Source organism: Physella acuta, unplaced genomic scaffold (assembly GCF_028476545.2).
Source record: "Physella acuta isolate Inbredline_101_S28 unplaced genomic scaffold, ASM2847654v3 ptg000261l, whole genome shotgun sequence".
NCBI lineage: Eukaryota > Metazoa > Mollusca > Gastropoda > Physidae > Physella > Physella acuta.
Genome location: NW_026731780.1, coordinates 236,298 through 259,128, shown reverse-complemented (window position 1 = coordinate 259,128; position 22,831 = coordinate 236,298). Strand labels below are relative to the sequence as shown.

At 36.6% G+C, this 22,831-nt stretch overlaps 1 long non-coding RNA gene across 1 annotated transcript; it reads left to right on the top strand.

The window, feature by feature from the left end:
* Nucleotides 1-15,116: 15,116 nt before the first annotated feature.
* Nucleotides 15,117-16,407, top strand: LOC131938969 (uncharacterized). Its single transcript, XR_009386381.1, has 2 exons — nucleotides 15,117-15,387; nucleotides 16,052-16,407. It is a non-coding gene; the product is annotated as an uncharacterized LOC131938969 (long non-coding RNA).
* The last annotated feature ends 6,424 nt before the right edge of the window (nucleotides 16,408-22,831 follow it).

The window sequence follows — 22,831 nt, the reverse complement described above, 5'->3', positions numbered from 1 at the left end:
GATTTTACTGCTCCAAAAAATACCTGATCGAGTGGCTGCATCAGGTGGCTGACATGCGCAAGCAGGCAATACAAAATTATGCCATTTTCGAAACACAACTCCGATGTTTCTACTAACGATGTATGGCTGGTATGGCCATCTACCAGCAGGACTGGCTTTTTAACATTTTGTACTGATAGGATGAAGCTGTCCCTGAGCCAGGAGTGGAATATCCACCCATTGTCCGAAATCTGCAAATTTGCTTCCTCTAATTCTTCCGGTAGGGATATATCAACATGGGTGGAGTGTACTGGCCCACAGCACTAGTGCATGTTGACAGTTACTTGGGTTTTTGTATTCGATGTAACGTTATAGACATGTTTTGATCCTACTTTTGACATGAAAGTTCCTGCAAATACGCCGGAAATAAGGGTCGACTGGTTTCAAACTGCCTTTTTAACTTCTGCTTGGCCCGTATCCACATGTTCTCGGTGTTCTGTGTGTGAATTTCTGAGTCCTCTGGGTCCATAAAATTTTCTTCATGGACAATGACAGAATGCTCAAAAATTTCATGTCCTAACTGCAAAATATAAGCGTATGCAGCCCAGCCATCCGAAATTATACTGTGCCAGGCAAGATATGCTGCAGAATGCAAGCCTGGAGCAAGGCTGCTGACCTGTCCTGAACCACAGTCAAAAAACACCTGCTACTCTCCCTCTCGATACCACCAAAGACCCAGTGACCTTCTCGCCATTGTCCACGGTGGTATTTCCAATGGAAATATTTGGATTCGTCTATTTCTACCATGATAAGCTCACCCTGGTCATCCAACTCTCTTCTCTCCCCCCCCCACCCCCACCCCACCCCCCCCCCCCCCCATGTTTCTGCAGTTCCGCTGCATCCAATTGCTAAATTCTTCTCTCATGTAGTTGCACCAGTCAACCACTAGCATCGCTTTCATGGGCAATAAGCTTTTGCGGCATATCATGTGCCCAGCAGTAAATTATTCTGGATCGATAGATGGCTGCGTGCAAAAAATGACTGGTCTCTTGCAGACCTGCGCTACCTGCAACCACCACATGACCATCTTTTGCCATCAATACCCTGTAGGTACCGGATTAATTAAACTGCAATGTTGTGTAAGGCATTTGCAAATGTTAGCTGAGTTTGCAGATGCCAAACTTCAGTGCGTATATTGCACACAGGCATAACCTCATTTGCCGGTACAATTAAAATTGGTGCTTTTGGACTGCCGGCCATGATAAACAAAACATATTAAAACAAAATATTAATAATACATAATACATAATTACAATAAAGAATATATGACCTATGCAAACAGCCCTCAAGCCCATTCCACATATTCCTATTTAAATTGAGTATTACAGTACTTTACTTTAGTTATTCTCGCTAAATCTAATAGACTATTTACTATTTTACCCAGTTGTCATGACCAATAAATAACGAGGTAAATTTGTGATTTTTATATACCCACTGAAGTACAGGAATCTCAGTCTTCTGAACTGTCCTCATCTCCTCCCCAGTAGCTAATGGTGAAATGGTCAGGCTTGTTCTTGCTTGATGGTAGCCTATCCAAATCCCTTCTGAAGTAACGGCAGTCCTTGCCAGCCAAGGCCCGTCTCTCTAAGGCTTCTGTCTGGCATCTATCCTGGAAAACTGATCATGATAAAAAAAAACTTCAGTACTTCCTTGTCCAGAAGGGAACAGCCCTTTTTCTCCCTTTTCTTAAGTGCCTCAGCCAGTCGCCAGATGATGTCACTGTCAATCTCCTCATACAAGCTACATGCTTTCCTGACCTTAGCACCTCTGGTTGTGGCAAAGCTGATCAGCCTCTGCTGTTCGGCTTCCGACTTACCATCCAGCCACTTAAGGGTTGAGTTCAGCTTTGCCTTTACCTTGGAATCCAGAAAGCCCACAGTGGCATTCGGAGCTTGGCCCATCAACCCCAGTGTCCTCTCAGCATGGATGTTGTGGGCAGTAGCTGACTGAGTCCATTTTAACATTTCCTTGGAAGTGTTAGATATTTACCCGTCAAGTAAGGGGACATCTGCCTTTCCATAACATCCTGCGTAGACTGTAACAGCTCAGACAGGACATCATGCAGGAGCCTATTGCCCCTCTCCACCAACAGAGACTGGTGAACTCTATCAGCCACTATCTTCTGTCCAAAAACATCCTCATCAGTCCGCTAGCAGCTACTGGGGTCTAGCTTCATCCTCTTGATCTTTTCTAGGGCTGTCTGGAACAGCACTCTCTGCAAAATGCACAAGACGTTGAAAGAGCAGATATTTGTATCTGAAATTCTATTTTTAAAAAGGAATAATGATATTCACCATTCCCATGTGACTTCTTCCCTGGGCATTCTTGTACACCAAAGTCATCCAAGGACCTGTGATGAGCTTGCCAATCAAGCCTAATCCCTGCAGCTGGACCAGAACTTCTCTTTTGGAGAATCCTTTCATCAGGTTCTGGCTAACTGGGTTGTTCGAAAGACTGCAATAAAGTTTAAGCACACAGAAATAAATGTTTTCATAATCCTGGATTGAACCCATTTATTTTATCTAATTCGAAGGAAAATGAAATTACCTTTGGTGTTTAAGAAATGTCTTCAACAGAGCTTCATGGCGGATAGCTATCCCAGCCATGTGGAATAAGACATGAAGCCTATTTCCATCATAGCGCAGGAAAGTACCAGGGGCCACTTCATTCTGTTTCAAGAAGCACTTGAATGCAGCTGGGACTCCTTTATAACTATACCTGAAATAAAAATTGTAAACTATACCTGAAATAAAAATTGTATTTCATGTATATATTTGTATATAAAGATAAACACATGCATATGAAGTATTACATTATATTTATTTGAACACAAACCTTAGTTTAGATAAGTTATAAATTAAAGACATAGATGCACTATCCTTTTCGCTGGTGGCCTGGATGTCCAGTTGAACCGCTGTCCAGTTGAACATTTACGCACAGATTCACACACAATAATATAATAATAAAATAAACCATTCACCTAGTCATATTTCCTGCCGCCAACAAGTCTAGCTGTAGAGATGGTGTAGTTCATCTGAGGAGGAGATGTAGACAAGTAAAATGTGTCTAAATGCTTATCAACAACTGTGGTTGCATCAGATGCAATGGTTGCAACCTCACAGTTGTCAATAGCTTCACCTGCTTGAACCACAGCCAGCACTCCTGGTTCATATGCCATCCTAGCTATCTGGGTGTAGTGTGGCACACATTTGAGCTGCTTGTTATGGACTGTAGAAGAAAAAAAAGTTAAAATACCCCCTACACTCCTAACTGATATGGCTGAGCAGGGCCTCATAGCTACTTTTTCTCATAGGTGAATTGTATTTTTTGCCTATTTTAGTTATCTTCTAATATTAAATTAATTAATCCTCAATTTCTTGTTATAATATGAAACAAAAGTGGCTAATCTATTTAATTTTCATTAAATATTGGCGCAGGCGGGTTTTTTATTTAATCTAAAATACTCACTTTTAAATTTAAAGAGATCGAAAACTTACCTATTTTTCTGAAGCAAATAAACAAAAATTTGAAAAAAATTTGCACTGGGTAATAGCCGAAAATCTAAAGTTTGTAAAAACGTGGCTGCTGGACGGATGCGGAACTTGTATTAAATCTTTAATTAATAAGTGTGCTATGTTGAAAAAGAGTATAAAAAAAAAAACTTGCAAGCTTGAACAGGGAGGTTTTTTCATACTACTCTAATAGCATACAATTGTTTTCTTCTATTTCTTTAACTGTTTTTAGATGTTTTCTAACAGTTGACTTAAATTCTCTAATTTCCTATCGTTTTGTTTTATTTTTTGCTAAATCCACCAATAAACGGCTCAGGCGTTGATAAATAGGAACGGAACTGTAGCCTATAAAAACATAATCAAAATGCTTTTTACTTTAGTTCAACCTTTACCTCTAATGCCTGGAGTTTTATTTTTTAACTGTGTTTCATATTTTATTCTCTGCATGTAGCATTTACAATTTCTATGTTTGTACAGAAGCTGTTCTTTAAAAAATAATTAGCTGAAGGTTTGTAAATTTAATTGGCTTTAAATTTTAAATCTCAAACCTTTCTTTTTACTTGCTTGGTCATTTCAATAACTGATCTTAAGCTTTCAGTTTACATTGGGGCCATTTTAAAGATTTTGGTGATTCAAATGCAGTTAAGTTTTTGACTAAGATCTTTGATATCTAAAGCATTATATGTACTAGTTAAAGATAAATCAGTACTTAATTTAATTGTCTGAGTAAGGGATGTCTTTACCATGGTTAATTTAAATGAAGTTGAGGGTAATTCAGTAACCGTTTCCATTAGTTCTTGTTGTTGAGTTATTAAGGGTAACCTTAAGTATTCTGATATCTTATCCCAGTAAAAGGGTAACTTTTACAATCTTTGACATTTCAAACGACAATTATATTCACACCCTAACACCATGACGAATACATCCACACCCCAGCACGATATGACTAAGGCTGAATAAACTCCTTCTTCTAACAACTAAATCATACTATCACATGTCACATCCTTACTTGGCTCATCACATTCAACATCTTTTATTAATATTCCACTACACACATGCTCTCATACCCATTCAATACACTAAAATATTCACATGCATCCCTCTTCGTTCCCCAGCTGATAATGCATACACGAACTATCAAACCATTATCAGCTACAAATAATATCTAGCCCATACAGCTACAAACATTACATCATCCCTAACAATTGTACAATCTTCTTCTGTAGTTCATCTCAATCCAACACATCAAATGTCTCCACACACTTGATCACTCAATCCCTTTGGTACCACCCAACGTTCCGGCTGCTTCCATCATGTTATGAATGTGAGATGTGGACAGAGTCAAAGGACTTGAACACAGACGATCCAATATACATCAGAATAGGATGGCATTGTCAATTTCATAAATTGCATACAACAGACACGATTACATCGACAACAACACCCTTACGCAACAAGACCAAGACTAAATAAACTCCGTCACCTAACAACCAAATCACACGTCACATCCTTACTTGCCTCGTCACATTCAACATCTTTTGTTAACATAATACATTCCACTACACACATATTCTCATACCCATTCAGTACACTAACATATCATTCACAACAGATATATCTATCCACGCTATGACAGACAGTTTTAGCTACATTTTTATTATAAATAGTGTAGATGCAATATACATTAAATTATACAATGTGACATTCAAAAGTGGTGATGACACTTAAGTACAAGTCTCAAACAGAAATGACTTGAAATAGGCATGCGTTTTCTTACCTGCATATTCTATTCTTCATGAATCGATTAATTGGTTCTACTATGTAGTCATTCTCATTTCTGCTAAAAGAATAATGTTGTAATTATAATTAAAATAAGTTTAAACTTGACTATTTTTTGCCTAAGTTTTCTTGGTAAAAAAAAAAAAAACCCTGGAAAAAAAAAATTTTACTTTATTACAGAGCTGATCTTCTCCAGTTTAAAAAATGTGGTAGAAATGACAGCATCCTTTCGACAAATATTGAACCAGTCTGTTACTGTATTCTCTCCATCCACTTCTTTCTCGTGCATGGTTAGATTTTGTAGCATGTCTTGTGCCCAGCAATACACTAATAACATGATTTGTTTCAGGGACAGAGGGCTTCTAGAAAAAAAACGAACCCTCCTGTTTACTCTTGTGAAAACCACATGGTACACATGACCATCACTTGCCGTCTATACCATTTCGATAGTTTTGCAACTTGCATAGGTTGTTGCACTTATAACATGTTAGAGTATTGGAGAGAAATCTTCGGCTAGCAAGCCAGCTCATGGAAGCCTGTGTTCACCAGCTCTCAGCACAATCGTCCAACTTTCAGCTTGGATGTCTGCCATTGGCACTATACGATCGACCTGGACAAATTTTGTCTGATTGGCTTTGGGTCTACCTGCCCACTTATACTTTATTTTCTATTTCTTTTCTAATACTTTAATCATTTATAAAACTTTTAATTTTGTTGAAAACAGCAACTGATTACACTAATGTACTCAGCAGGCAACAAACAATTTCCTTTTTTGTGGTTACAACAGCGTCTTACTTATTTTTAGCAAATTACTACACGTAAATGAACAAAAAAGAAACACGGGTGATAAAGTATACCCATAACTGTAAAGACTAATCGAATTATATATTTAGCAGATAGTTTGGACATTTTAAATCGGATAATCAGTTCTTATTAGCGTTTTTATCGCAATTTTCTGTAGTTTTCTCTCGAAACATTGCCGGTCGAAAAACTAGGTCAGCGTGACCTTTTACTAAATATATTCAAATTTTACAGATAAAGTTTAGTTTTAAATTATAAAAACTTAATATTTTCATATTTTATTGTATTCGTTTTAATATTGAACTGTTTTTATTGTGATATAATGCGTAAGAAAAAATAGATTTCTATTCAAACACGTCAGGGGTCTGATCCGGGCCGGGCTTTTATTTTCTTTGTAAAAAATTTCGTGATTGCGTCGCGAACGGGAGTTACCCATGGTTTCGTTATCGCGCTTTGCCATTCGCGCCATTTTTGATATTGTAAAGATAGTTTCGCATTTAAATAGAAAAATGTACGATCTTTCTAACCATGCTAGTAGAAAATTTGTATTTTTAGTGGATTTTGTCTGCCATTGGCACTATACGATCGACCTGGACAAATTTTGTCTGATTGGCTTTGGGTCTACCTGCCCACTTAAACTTTATTTTCTATTTCTTTTCTAATACTTTAATCATTTATAAAACTTTTAATCTTGTTGAAAACAGCAACTGATTACACTAATGTACTCAGCAGGCAACAAACAATTTCCTTTTTTTTTTGGTTACAACGTCTTACTTTGTTTTTGTTTAAAATAACATACACAGCAGACTATTCATTCCTTTCTGGTTTTGTGGCGCCAAATGATTTACGACACTTAACTAACATCGCATTTACACTTGCAAAATGTATACTTCACATGTAAACGATTCCGTTTACAGTTATCATCCATATGGACGTCTCTTGAAATCGCCTCTCACATTTACTATCTAGTCTGAACTCACTTTCCCACTTGAGTCACACAGGTCATAAATCATTATACTCAGACAATCAAGATAAGAACTAAATCACACCCAATCCAGAGCAACCAGTTTCTACACCTCCGTGTCATCATTCCATGTGTTCATTATATCTTTCGCACCAACATACTCTGATAAAAATGCATCATAACACTAGTGCCTTTACAAAGCTCTGACATTAAATTAGCGCAAGGTGTACACATATGGCTGTCCTATAAAGTAAAATAATCAAGTAAATTACACACACGCATTCACACCAGTTTAGGAAACCCTCCTAAACATCATTCTAAACCACATGGTCCAAAACACATGCCAAAGTGTTTAGAAAATATAAAATTATATTTCAAATAGAACACACCACATGTGTACCAGACCTGCCTATGCCCGAGAAACATCAGCAGTCGCTTTCATACAAATCACACATAGAAAATTAAATATGTAAAAAAAAGAAATACCTCCACGCACGAGGTGCGCCCACAGAAAACTGACCCCACCTACATTATCGCCTCGAGTCAAAAGAGCGAAATTATCCGAGCGGTCAGTTTTTATACTGACCGCTTCGGGCGGAAGGGGAAACCCAGTGGACCATAATACAAAATAAATCAACCATTCACCCGCTCACATGTGTCTACAAGGCCTTTTGTATGTGTTAGTTGCATTCATTGCAGTGGAAATAAATGTTGAAGCCCATTTCCGTACACAGGTTCACACACAAAAATAAAAACAATAAATATACAAATAAACCACTCACCCGCTCACACATGTGGGGAATGATTTCTGTGCAGACTTATCCTCGTAGGAATGTCTCGAATCTTCGTGAGTCTCCTTTACCTTTTTATCTTAAGTTGGACGTTTGTTGCATGATTTTAACGGCAACTCATTCTTTGCCATATAAGGTTGTCCTTACCTGAAACTTTTCATCAAGGTCAATCAATTTTGATCGATAAATATCACATGCTTTTTTCTTTAAAAATGTCTTACAGAAGACCATCTCTCTTCTCCAACCTTGGACGTTTGTTGCATGATTTTTTACCATATGTTCCGAGACCATGTTTAGACAAAAATTCATAAAAAATAATCTAATAAAGATAGGAAAAAATCCCTTGGTCATTCAATATATATATATATTTCAAAACAATGTATGAAATTTGTATACATTCTGTCATTTGGTTTAAAAACTAGATTCCGTATAAAAATATAGCAATACTTAGGTTATTTTCACCTCATACGCCTCTCAAATATTTATTTTTTGTTTTTTTACTCAGAATAAAATTTCTATATCTTAGTTATTACCCATGTTTCCATTATATAACAAAAAATAGTACAGACACTGGCTTTTAAATTTTTTTGCAAAACCTGATGACTCTCCCCTTAACAGTAACTCTTTCTTTGCCATATAAGGCCGTCCTTACCTGAAATTTTTCATCAAGGTAAATCAATTTTGATCGATAAATATCACATGCTTTTTTCTTTAAAAACGTCTTACGGAAGACCACCTCTCTTCTCCAACCTTTAACCAACATGAATGATGTTTATTATAAAGTCTCTGCTTCTGTACATTTCACTAATTAAAAAATTAAGGCAAAACATTACATGATAATTTATATCAAAACTAAGTAATAGAGAAGCACAATTCCTAGATCTACAGATCAGTTTATAAAACTGTATCTTTCTAAAATATCTAGAGTCTTACAGCACATTCTGTTTAAGAATTATACCTTTTTTAAAGTGATCTCCAGTCTCCACCTAAACTATCTGAATAAGAAAGATAGAGACAATTAAAATACATTTTTTTCTTATTAATATTATATAATTCAGTTTACATGGACACCTTAATTTTCAAGGCTTAGAACTGATTTATCCTTTCTATCCATAACCTTACAAAAGAATAGAGACTTTAAACCACGGGTCACGAATATGATAGTTAATTCATAAAAAAAAAATTTTAAATCGGTTTTTGCATATCCTGATAGGTTATTACCTTTTAAATCTCTAGTGATGTTTTTTTTTTTATATAAAAATAATGTTTTTAACATGAAAATGTGTCAAGAAGTGGATATTTGTTTTTTATTAAAAGTTGACTAAAATACGCTTCGAGTTAATGGTTTCATAGACATGAATGTAGGTTTGATTTGTCTTTAACATTTTACCAAAAAGAACGTTAAGAAGCTAGCTTGTCAATATTATCTATTAGTAGATCTAGTATTAGATTATACTTGTAAATATTGTAAGGAAACGGAAATGTGTGCCAAAGGGAGATAATCACTTGTGGTGAAGGCACAGACAGGGTGCATACCTTCTAATTTGTGTGCTAGCGACCCTGCGGGGGCCAGAGGGCCCATCCCTCTTCTTGGGGGCATAGTAACCGCCGGGAAACAGCATGACCTGAACCTAGTTCTTCAATACTTAGCCCCTAACTCCTTTGCTTTTCATCAAGGTCAATTAAATTTGATCGAACGTTATTGAGAACACCATGAAAAGGATGAATATTGCAATTTAGTTATAGTAGACTGATTTCTATATCTGTTTTTAGAACCTCAACCATGACATGGTTGACAGGCACTCGGGGTACTTTATAACCTGATTATTTTGTTTTTTATCACAAGTTGGTGTTGTTTTGTGTAGTCAGCGTAGGTGTCCACAAGGTTTTTCCTGTGTAGGTGTCCACAAGGTTATTTTCTTGTATTGATGATTTGGCTTGCATAATCTGTTGTAGTCCCACCTGTTAACTCACCTGTAATAACAGTTACAGGAGAAAAGTACAGGTGTATTTCATTTATGTGACTGCCTGCCTTGGTTATAGCATCCCAGGATAAAGTGGCTCCACACATACTTGATTTATTTCTCTCCAGCATGGGGCATACTTAGTGCCCCAATCTCATTAATTATTCCTGCTACTTCTACATTGATGCAGATGAGTTCTCTCTGCCCCAGCTCCTTCATACTGTACCTTATTAGTGCGCCTTAATTTCAAATGGGCACTTGAGATCATATGAATTGGTAAACAACTTTCCTTACTGACAAAATGTATATTTTCTTATTCTTCATTGTTTGGTAAAGCTAATCAGCCTCTGCTGCTCTTTTTCTGACTACTTTCCAGCCACTGAAGGTTTAAGTTCGGCTTTGCATAACCTTGTGGCTTTTGGAGCTTGGTGTACTTGAAGTCCATCAATCCCAGTGTCTGCTCAGCATGTTTTTTGTTGGCACGAACTGAGTAGTTTTAAACATTTCCCCAGAAGGGTTAGAATATCTACCAGTCAAGTAAGGGGACATCTACCCTTCCATAACATCCTGCATAGACTGTAACAGCACAGACAGGACATCATGCAGGGGCCTATTGTCCCTTTCCATCAACAGAACTTTATTGAACTTTCTCAGCCACTGTCTTCTGTCCAAAAACATCCTCATCACTCAGCTAGCAGCTACTGGGATCCAGCTTAATCTTCTTGATCTTTTCTAGGGCCATCTGAAAAACAAAATTGTAGTACATATATATATATATTATATTCAACTATATACAGATACACACTTCCAATATTACATAATATTTATTTTACTACTAACCTTAGTTTAGATAAGTTATAAATTAAAAGGCACAGCTACACCATCCTTTCCACTAGTTGCCTGGATGTTCCACTCTCTGTCCAGCTTGCTGAGGCAGGTGCTGGCACGTGTTGCAATGGTGTCCAAGGGGTGAATGTTGCAGTTCAGCTGGAGTAACTGCACATTCAGCTCATCTTCCAGCATCTGGAGGACACACTTGTTGACTGGTGCTGTCAGTTAAGTAGCTCCCATACTTTGCCTTCAGAGAGCTTATCACCTCAAGTGGTGGCATCTGCTTGTACTCTGCCTAAGTATAAGCCACTTCTTTTAGTCAAACCCTGTAATCCCTGTCCAGTTGAACAATTACGAAACAGATTCACACACAATAATATAATAATAAAAATTAACCATTCACCCACTCGCATTCAGATAGGTGATGAGATCTTCAATCTTCTTTTACAAGCCAGATATTTTAGAGCAGTCAGGATATATAGGCATAGGTCCTATTGCCTGCACGCCTAGCTGTAGAGATAGTATAGTTCATCTGGGGATGAGAAGTGGACAAATGATAAGTATCTAAATGCTTGTCAACGGCTGTGGTTCATTAGATGCAATAGTTACAATCTTACTGTTGTAAATAGCCTCATCTGCTTGAACCATAGCTAGATGTATCAACTGATCTTTTAGTTTTCTGATAGTTAAAGCTTTTGTAAAACTGCTTTTAAAAAGTCCACAGAGACTGGATAGTCTTTTTCATCTTACTCAAACAGGTCTACACTGTTTTTTTAAACATGTCAGCTTCACTGCTTTTTGGAAAGTATCCTGTTTTTGATCTGGTGGAAGTTTTGACATATTTCTCATGTTAAAATTGTTTGATTTCCCCAGTCTTTTTCAAATGAAATCCTAGCAGTTGTGTCCTGAATTCCCCTAGTCAAACTGTCAGAAATTTAGCTCAGCTAGCTGCCTTGATCTCTTGTAATTAATTATCTCTATCTTGTCTCCCCATATATGTAACAAGTCTCCTTCCAAATGATTTTTCTTGTTGAAAAGGCATCAGCTTTCTTTAACTTAGTTTTTTTTATTTGGAATTCATATTTTTGCTTCAGATTGAAAAGCAACACGCAAAAGTATATTTATCATTAAAATTACTTTTGCAATGCCAGAGATAAATTGTATGGGATTTATATTTTTACTTTGCACAGCTCATACAAATGAGATGAATTTCTAAGAAAAAAATATTGCTCTCATGCTAAAAAAAAAAGTAAAGAAATATGAATATGATTTGAATATTCAATTAGGATACAGTATATATTTCCTGACATGTGTCAGAGATAAGCTGTGTCATATATCCCATATGATATAATCATTTCCTGGCATAAAACAAATCAGTTGTATAGTTCCATATAATCTAGTCATTTCCTGATTGTAATCAGAGAAAAGTTATATGGTTGGGACAAGTTGAATGAACTGAATTACCTAGAATAATACTTCTAAAATGTGATAAGATGATTCTGTGTGCAAATCTGACAGTTTGTTAATAATAACATTTATTGTTTTTGCAGTAAGGAAAGCATTGGCCTTTCATCATTTGGATTTAGCTTGCAAACCAATGTGTCCATTTTCTCATCTCTCATGTCTTCCCATTCTAGATGTGTTTTTTTCTTGTATACATCATACCTACACAAGCAGGATTCACAACTGCCTTTTGTAATCTTTGTGCCCAGTTAAACTATACTGGTCTTGTGTCCATATAATTTCTACCTATTACTTCTACTGGGTCCTTAATAGTTTCATTTCTTTGGTGTTGCTCTCCCTTTCAACACTATGATAACTCTTTATTTGGCAGTCTCATCAAAGTCCATACATTTCAAATCCTCTCTCATTCACCTTATTAGTTTAAATTTATTATAATGTAAGCCCAGACTAGGGGGGATACCTAATTTAATCCCTTAAACTATAATTAAACTATTGGGCTTCAGTGCAAGTCTGGCTAAACCCTTGACTGGTAAACACGTAACCTTAGTCTAAAATAAAAACAAAATTTTAAAAATATATGTAACCAAGACCATAAGAATTAATTCAGAAACTAAAACACTTCTCAGTCCTTGACTTTCCCTCTGAAAGTCCCCTCCCTGTGCCACACACCATATTCACAAACAAATGACAACCAAAATATGGCTTTAAAAAAAAAGAATACAAAAGGATAAGCAACAAGAGATAGTAATATAATTATATAGATTTACCAAAGTCATAGTGCACAAGCTACTTGTGGCTTGCTAACATCCTGCAAGGATATTGGAAGTTCAAAAGAGTACCATTTACTTCAAATATCCTCTGTTGCTGACACTGGTTTTTTTTTTTTTTTTTGACAGTTTACATCTGCCAAGCTCCCTAAAAAAATTGAGCTGTTCAGTTAAGCCACTTATTCTCAACTTCTTTTATTGGTGTCTTGAAAATATTTCCAAATTCTAAATAGGCCTACTGATTTCTTTTTATCTGTCTATTTTTATAGTCAGAGCTAATTGAATCTCACAAGCAGTTTTTAGTTCCTAATTGTTCTATTAATTTTATAGTATTTGGCTTTGACCAATCCATCTTGATGCTACATAAACAACTTACAAAGGTGAAATCAAGATGGAAACTGGAAGTGTGTAGTAATTTTAAAACTATGTCCATGATACAATATATATATAGTGGAATCCACTAGTAAAATACAATTGTCTTTGTAGGCATATTGATTATTAACCCATATAATCCTAAGGTCTCAAATTTTTTTATTGTTTAGGTTTTGGCCTATTTATATGAAGGAATGAGTATTTTTTGTTTTTAATTGAATACTTCTTTATTTATCAGGTTTTTTTTTTTTATATAAACTTGTCTTTAATATGACTAATGCCCCCATGGAGAGTTATAACAGCATAGGTACAGCATAAGCACTAAAAATGATGAGATAAAGTGAAACTGTAGCAGACTTATGAGTTTATATTGTGGGTGAAGTGGCTACTATGGACATTTAAGTTGAATATACCCTACTTGTTCAATTTGGTTAGCCATACCCTTTGTAAAAATAGTTAAAATTAGGAATAAATTGCTATTAATAGTCCATTGTTGGATCAACAAAAATAAGTTACATTATACTGAATTGACTAAACCTTCACTGATGCTTTAACTAACAATAAACATAAACCCAATTAGTAGGCCTATACCTATATTACAATGACAAATTGAATTTTTTTAACTAGAAAAAAGTTTGGAAATAAAGCAACAAAATGAAAATAAGTGCTAACAGGATTATAAATGTTACATGGTGCAGTCACTAGTGTTAGCTTTGACAGGCACACATATCAAATTTATCAATTAAATAAGTACACTCTGAATTGCAGGTAGTGAATGGTGTATAGGTGTTTGTACTTATGTTTTTACCTGTACTAGAGCCTGAATTATAAACTGACACTCTTTGGGTATTATTTGACTGATTTATGATTTTGAAATTCTGTGAAGGTACATCAGTTAATTAAATGAATCTCCAGTTGCTAAGTAGCGTAAAGTTACCGCGTTCGGCTGGTGCAATGGCTATCCGAAAACGTGTACCATTGGATGTCAAATTTGGTGCTATCATGCATAACAGTGTTTCAAACTCAGCTGCTGACATTCTTACAAAATTTCTAAAACCTTGCATGTCTTGTAATTTGAAATCATTCATTATTGATTTGTAGGCCCCATGGCTATCCCTTTTTTCTAAAAAAAATTGCGTGACCACCATCGACGTTTCATTCTTTTTTTTTTCTGTTTCTTTTAGTCATCAAGGTAGCAGCAGCGCATAAAAACAAACACTCTTCGTCAGTGAACAAATTGTTTCAAGACAATTTATTTTTGGCGGGCTTTGTGTTCCAGAAATGTGTAGTATACATGTCTTATGTGTAAACGCGGTATTATTCTTATCCTATAACAGCCAACATTTTGGTCCATGCAATCCACTCTCCCCATATTTTGTTGTAGCATAAGTTGAGGTGTTGTTGTTCTACTTGGACTTAACTTTCCTTCATGGACCAGCACTGTACTTGATTAGTAGGGAAGGTACCTGTGCAATTTAATTAGAAGAAAATATTTAGAGCTCACTCTAGCTTTATTTTAAAAGTTAAGATGGAACTGACTGGGTCATAGTAAAATGTATGTATCCTCTACTAAAAAATAATTATTCTATCTGTAACACTGCCTGTAGTTTTGTTCTCCAATTCACCTTCTCATCCTCCTCGAAGCGTCTAATCCTATTGAGTAATGTCTTATTCCACCTATCAACTGGGTGGTATGATTCTCGCCATTTTACAAATGTTCTTTATCAACTTTATGAATGATATTGAATTCAAAATCCTGTCTTGACCCATGGGATCCTGGGGAAGCCAAAAGTAATTAATACACTGTGTTTTGGCTGTTTGTGTAGCTTCATTGACTACCTGTGGTGATGTTTCTCCTATCTGTAGGGTTGTTTTCATGCAGTGATGGTTGAAATGACTATTGATTTATTGTCACCAAGCCCATCTGAACATTACTATTTGTCTGTATTCCAAGAGTTGACAGAGAACCAAGTCAACATTCAACAAGAGTTCTTGTCACTTTACCAACAGAAGTAAGGAAATATTCCTCAAGTTATCAAGATGTCTGTCTTGTGATCAGCAGAATTCAAAAAGAACTTGAAGCAAATAATCAACCAAGTATTGGTACTGCAAATAATTCATTATCTTCTCTTTTAACATATAGTAACTTAGTTGGTTTTTTTTTTAGACATCTTTGTCAGAACTGTTAAATAATGTATCCAGCTATAAACATCAGGCTCCAAAATTGATTCCAAATCTAATTCATTATATGTATCTCATCCATGTACAACAAATCCAACATTATGTTTTTAACAACCATCTATTTCAAATGCTCACTCAATCTGACCAAATAAATCACAATATGTTATCGTATGATGTAACAATAGTACAGCATTGCTGAATTACAATACATCCATTATATCTCAACTGATTCTTCTTCATTCACCTATGTTTGCCCATTGAACAATTGTGTTCACATGTTACACCATTAAATCTACCCTATGAACAAAGTTGATCTTAAAATACTTGTACCACAGATCGCAATGCTCACTCAGGTGTTAAATAGGTAACTGCCATGTTTTGGATGAAAATAATACTTGAGGGTTATTTGCAGATCAAACCCACTATGAGCACTTTTTTTACTATGTATGAGTACTAGTGGCCATAGTCACCCAGTATAATGGCAGGAGTGACTATGGCCAGGATGAGAATTTGCTTTGATCATGATTTACTTGTACAGAGATAACTTTTCTCAGTGTATTATTAATTTATATATTTATCTAAACAGATTTGCATGGTGTTAAATCAACAGTATGCCCACAGCATACAAGTCTAAGCTAGTCAGGCACAGCTCCAAGGACCCGTACTTGAACTGTAACATTCTTCCTGAAGATGAGCCCCTTGGTTTAAGTGAGGATGAAACAGCAGATTCCAGTGAGGATGAGTATCTTTCATCAGATACCAATGATTCAAGCATCTGAGGCTCGTCCAAATCTGCTCAGTTCAATAATTGCAATCTATTTGACATTTTACTCCAACAACATAGTGACACATGGTTATAATGGAATATAATTACCTGGCATGGTAAAGTTTCCTTTATCAATTTGCAATCATGTGTCTGCATTAAAAATGTTTTAGTTTTTACCCACTAATTGTTATATCTACTGTTGCTTTTTGTGTTATGGTGGTTCGATATACATGCATGGACGCATAGATGTCATGAATTCCTCACCAACAATACCACTTTTGTTTAAAACAATTACCAGTTGTTACTATATTTATTTTGTGAAGGCCAAAGTGAGCCCAGTGAGGGGTGGTAGTAATTTGTTAAAATAGATTATGAAATCTGAACATCCTACAAAAATTTCAAAACTAAAAAATATACATTCTTTCATTCAATATGAAATATATTCAGGTTTTTATCATGAGGACTAGGCAAGACCTCATGGTCTCCAGTTATGTCCATTCAGGAAATACAGAATACATGTTTGAAAGTGGATTAGTTGCTACATTACACTTACAGTACTAACAGAAAATATTACATTCCTTGTTATTTGTGTTAATAAAAAATTAAATTATCTTCAGCTATATAGACTTGATTTAAGCAACATAAATTAAGTTATACCTGGTACAAAATTTAATCATAAAATATTTTCTTTGTTCACTTGGGGATAATGATTTCAGTAAAAAAAATATTTTAAATAACACAGATTTAAGCTTCAATCCTAATCTCTTTGATGAATAATTTGTATTAACATAAAATATCCCTTAATGTCCATTTTAATATTATGTCTTCTGGAGAAATGTAACTTTGTGATATAAGCATGCTGTTCTTTTGAAGGTTAGACCAATTGAAGCATACCTTGCATGCCGTTTGAAAGTTTGTTTAAATCTGGCTCATATCTTCTTGTTTTAAGTTTCAAGCACGCCTCTAGATTTTAATTTGTTAGTTGGATTCTTACTGAACTTTTTTTTTATTATATTCATGTAAGAGAACTTTTGCTAGAACGAATATCTTAACCTTAAGATCGTCAGCACTCCAGATGTCAACTTCTCCACGTCACTGTACAATACTGCAAGACTTACATGCGTCAAATATGAGTGCCTCAACTCGCGGCATTTCTTTTAGAGTTATTAGAGCTGTCCACTTGTGTAGCGTAACGTGCATGTTTTACTGGACCTTCAACTATTTTTACTTGCTCTTGAGTTCTGTAAATTTTCCGCTCCATAAATGTGTCGTTTTCAAATCCAGCAATTGCATTTAACTTTTAGCTAAGTGGAATTGATGCTGGTTTGCTTTAATTTTGTTTTTGTGTAGAGTCTACTATGAAGGTCAGAGTACTTGCATTTGTTTTGAATTGCTCCAATCTCTAAGTGAATCCATCCTTCGTTTTGTTAGTTGTAATGCTGAAGCAATTCATGCAAATAGTTGCATTGGTTTCATTTTTTTTTTCAGAATTTTCGAAATCAAATAATTTATCTCCGCTCTCCGTGTCTTTAACACACTAAAGTATTTTTTTTCGAAACATCCACTTCTCAGGCAAGGCATAGGCTGGGTTTTCCTTTTCTTGCAGTTTTACATTTAGCTCATTTAATTTCTTTGTGATATCCACCATGAAATTGAATGTTTCAGTTTCAACTCGGGGTGGACAATTTAATTCGAAGTACATTGAAATTGAGAGTACCTAACTATTCTAATAGAAAAGCGGGTGTTTATTTTTTATATTTATCTATATACTAGGCATACTGCCTAGCTTCGCTTAGGTTTTCAAAAAAATTGAGGAATTGAATAATTAATTAATAGGTGATTGGCTGCTATCTTAAATGCTTAGGGCCTAAATTTACACAGTGGTGTAATTTCATGCTACCCAATTATTGATGGAATATTCGCAAACTTATTACTCGCACGGTTATTAGAACTGCAAGGGGTTTCTCAATAGTATCAATCAAATATTATAATAAATTACATTCGCAATTAATTTTTACAATTTCAGTACAATGCAAAACTTAATTTATAACAAAATATTTATTTAAAACAATGCTATACTCTATGATTTTTGTTTTTTTCTTGAAAAGAGAATACAAAATTTTTTAAAATTATTACATTAAAAAGTTACTTCCCCTGTTCATAGACCAAATGACCAAATCTCGTATAATGAGAATTTCACGCTCGGTCACTTTTTAGCCCTCGTCGAGGGCTTTGAGTGAAACCGACAGTTTTCCCTAAAGGTCAAGCCATTTACCTAAGAGCATGCAAAAAAATTAGCCAGATGTAAAGACGGTAAGTGCCCTCAAATCCGTTTTGAAATCACCCTCTGTTTTTCCCATAAAATACAAAGATTATATAGGGAAATACGACTGGTCAGTTTTGACCCATTTAACGAATTTTCCCGGACATGGCGAGTTTTTTGTGACACCCCAGGACGTTCTCCTACCACCTCACAAAATTTCAAGGGGGGTCGTCGGAGGAAATTTTTTTTCGTAATAGAGCTCATATAAAGAGAATTTCATTCGCGGTCCCTTTTTAGCCCTCTTCGAGGGCTTTGAGTGAAACCGACAGTTTTCCCTAAAGGTCAAGCCATTTACCTAAGAGCTTGCAAAAAATTAGCCAGATGTAACGACGGTAAGTGCCCTCAAATCCGTTTTGAAATCACCCTCTGTTTTTCCCCATAAAATACAAAGATTATATAGGGAAATACGACTGGTCAGTTTTGACCCATTTAACGAATTTTCCCGGACATGGCGAGTTTTTTGTGACACCCCAGGACGTTCTCCTACCACCTCACAAAATTTCAAGGGGGGTCGTCGGAGGAAATTTTTTTTCGTAATAGAGCTCATATAAAGAGAATTTCACTCGCGGTCACTTTTTAGCCCTCGTCGAGGGTTTTGAGTGAAACCGACAGTTTTCCCTAAAGGTCAAGCCATTTACCTAAGAGCATGCAAAAAAATTAGCCAGATGTAAAGACGGTCAGTACCCTGAAATCCGTTTTGAAATCACCCTCTGTTTTTCCCATAAAATACAAAGATTATATAGGGAAATACGACTGGTCAGTTTTGACCCATTTAACGAATTTTCCCGGACATGGCGAGTTTTTTGTGACACCCCAAGGCGTTCTCCTACCACCTCACAAAATTTCAAGGGGGGTCGTCGGAGGAAATTTTTTTTCGTAATAGAGCTCATATAAAGAGAATTTCACTCGCGGTCACATTTTAGCCCTCGTCGAGGGCTTTGAGTGAAACCGACAGTTTTCCCTAAAGGTCAAGCCATTTACCTAAGAGCATGCAAAAAATTAGCCAGATGTAAAGACGGTAAGTGCCCTCAAATCCGTTTTGAAATCACCCTCTGTTTTTCCCATAAAATACAAAGATTATATAGGGAAATACGACTGGTCAGTTTTGACCCATTTAACGAATTTTCCCGGACATGGCGAGTTTTTTGTGACACCCCAGGACGTTCTCCTACCACCTCACAAAATTTCAAGGGGGGTCGTCGGAGGAATTTTTTTTTCGTAATAGAGCTCATATAAAGAGAATTTCACTCGCGGTCACTTTTTAGCCCTCTTCGAGGGCTTTGAGTGAAACCGACAGTTTTCCCTAAAGGTCAAGCCATTTACCTAAGAGCATGCAAAAAATTAGCCAGATGTAAAGACGGTAAGTGCCCTCAAATCCGTTTTGAAATCACCCTCTGTTTTTCCCATAAAATACAAAGATTATATAGGGAAATACGACTGGTCAGTTTTGACCCATTTAACGAATTTTCCCGGACATGGCGAGTTTTTTGTGACACCCCAGGACGTTCTCCTACCACCTCACAAAATTTCAAGGGGGGTCGTCGGAGGAAATTTTTTTTCGTAATAGAGCTCATATAAAGAGAATTTCACTCGCGGTCACTTTTTAGCCCTCGTCGAGGGCTCTGAGTGAAACCGACAGTTTTCCCTAAAGGTCAAGCCATTTACCTAAGAGCATGCAAAAAATTAGCCAGATGTAAAGACGGTAAGTGCCCTCAAATCCGTTTTGAAATCACCCTCTGTTTTTCCCATAAAATACAAAGATTATATAGGGAAATACGACTGGTCAGTTTTGACCCATTTAACGAATTTTCCCGGACATGGCGAGTTTTTTGTGACACCCCAAGGCGTTCTCCTACCACCTTACAAAATTTCAAGGGGGGTCGTCGGAGGAAATTTTTTTTCGTAATAGAGCTCATATAAAGAGAATTTCACTCGCGGTCACATTTTAGCCCTCGTCGAGGGCTTTGAGTGAAACCGACAGTTTTCCCTAAAGGTCAAGCCATTTACCTAAGAGCATGCAAATAATTAGCCAGATGTAAAGACGGTAAGTACCCTAAAATCCGTTTTGAAATCACCCTCTGTTTTTCCCATAAAATACAAAGATTATATAGGGAAATACGACTGGTCAGTTTTGACCCATTTAACGAATTTTCCCGGACATGGCGATTTTTTTCTGACACCCCAAGGCGTTCTCCTACCACCTCACAAAATTTCAAGGGGGGTCGTCGGAGGAAATTTTTTTTCGTAATAGAGCCCATATAAGGCGCCGGTCAGTCGAGGTCAGTTTTGACCCCTTCTCCGTGGACTTTTCGGCCAACCGTCACCGGCCCTCGTGTTCTATCGCCCCGAGGCACCATCGTGCCAAATTTGACGCGCCTGCGGCGCCGGGAAGTGCCCTATCGGGCACTTGACCACTTTGCTTTATATATATAGATATAAAAAGCAATGTGTGTGTGTGTTTGTCCTTTATGCATTACTACACCTCTCATCACATCGCCGTGAAACTTTGGGAAGTTGTTGAGAATATTCCTGGGGAGGTTTCTGCGGAAAAAAAAATTTTCAAATTCGCAGGGGTGGCGCCCCGGCAGGGCGCGATTTGTTTTTCTCTATATACGGTATATAAAAATAATAAAAGTGAATTGCAGTGACACCGTTCACACGATCGCCATGAAACTTTGGGGAATTAATTATAACACTCTAGGGAAGGGTTCTGTAAACAAATCATTTTTAATTTCGCAAGGGCGGCGCCACGGGAGGGTCAGATTTTTCTCTATATACGGTATATAAAAATAATAAAAGTGAATTGCAGTGACACCATTCATCTGATAGGCATGAAACTTTGGGGAGTTCATTATAAAACTCTAGGGAAGGGTTCTGTAAAAAAATCATTTTTAATTTCGCAAGGGCGGCGCCACGGGAGGTTCCGATTTTTCTCTATATACGGTATATAAAAATAATTAAAGTGAATTGCAGTGACACCATTCATCTGAGTGATAGGCATGAAACTTTGGGGAGTTCATTATAAAACTCTAGGGAAGGGTTCTGTAAAAAGTCATTTTTAATTTCGCAAGGGCGGCGCCACGGGAGGCTGCGATTTGTCTCTATATACCTTTATAAAAATAATAAAAGTGAACTGCAGTGACACCATTCTCACGATCGCCATGAAACTTTGGTAAGATGTTGAGAATACTCCTAGGGAGGTTTTTGCGCAAAAAAACTTTTTCAAATTCGTTGGGGTGGCGCCCCCGTAGGGCGCGATTTGTTTTTTCTCTATATACGGTATATAAAAATAAAAGTCGGTTTTGATTTGACACCGTTCATCCGATAGGCATGAAATTTTGGTGAGTTCATTAGAACACTTTGGGGAAGGGTTCTGTAAAAAAACATTTTTAATTTCACAAGGGCGGCGCCACGGGATGGTCCGATTTTCTCTATATACGGTATATAAAAATAATAAAAGTGAATTGCAGTGACACCGTTCATCGGATAGGCATGACACTTTGGGGAGTTCATTATAAAACTCTAGGGAAGGGTTCTGTAAAAAATCATTTTTATTTTCGCAAGGGCGGCGCCGCGGGAGGCTGCGATTTTTCTCTATATACGGTATAAAAAAATAAAAGTCGGTTTTGATTTGACACCGTTCATCCGATAGGCATGAAACTTTCGGGAGATGATAAGATCACTCAATGGTAGGGTTCTGCAAAAAAAAAAAATGTACAATAGGGTACAACTTTCGTCAATACACGGTTTTGGCGCCAGAAAATCCTTCTGTACAGTTTCGTCACCTTGCCAAAGAAGAAAAAATAACTTTTTGAATATGAGGAGCCAACTGTAGAGTTTCGTCACTTTGCGAATGATGCAATAAGCATCTATTATTAGACAATCCTGTCAGAAATTGAGATCGAGCATCTAATAATAGACCATTAGTAACGCTAACATATTGCATCAGTCACACTGATGTTTAAAACACGTCAAATACTTTTTTTACGTGTTAAAGAAAAAAATCCTGCTCATTTGTGTCACTTTAGCGAATGACGAAATCTGCATCATTGTTAACAGGATACTATTTGGCAGGATGGCGCCTGTTACTTTTAAGGAGCCAGGGGTCGTACGCCGCGCCTATGCGGTAGTGTAATCGGGGGGTGGGGGCTGTGAGAGCGCCCCTCTTCGTCTCTGACACAGACGCGGTCACCGAAGTGTGTTCTACCATATTATTTCGGTGAGTGATTAATGTACACTCAATGTTTTCATGCGGTAGTGTAGGTAAACCCTTTTCC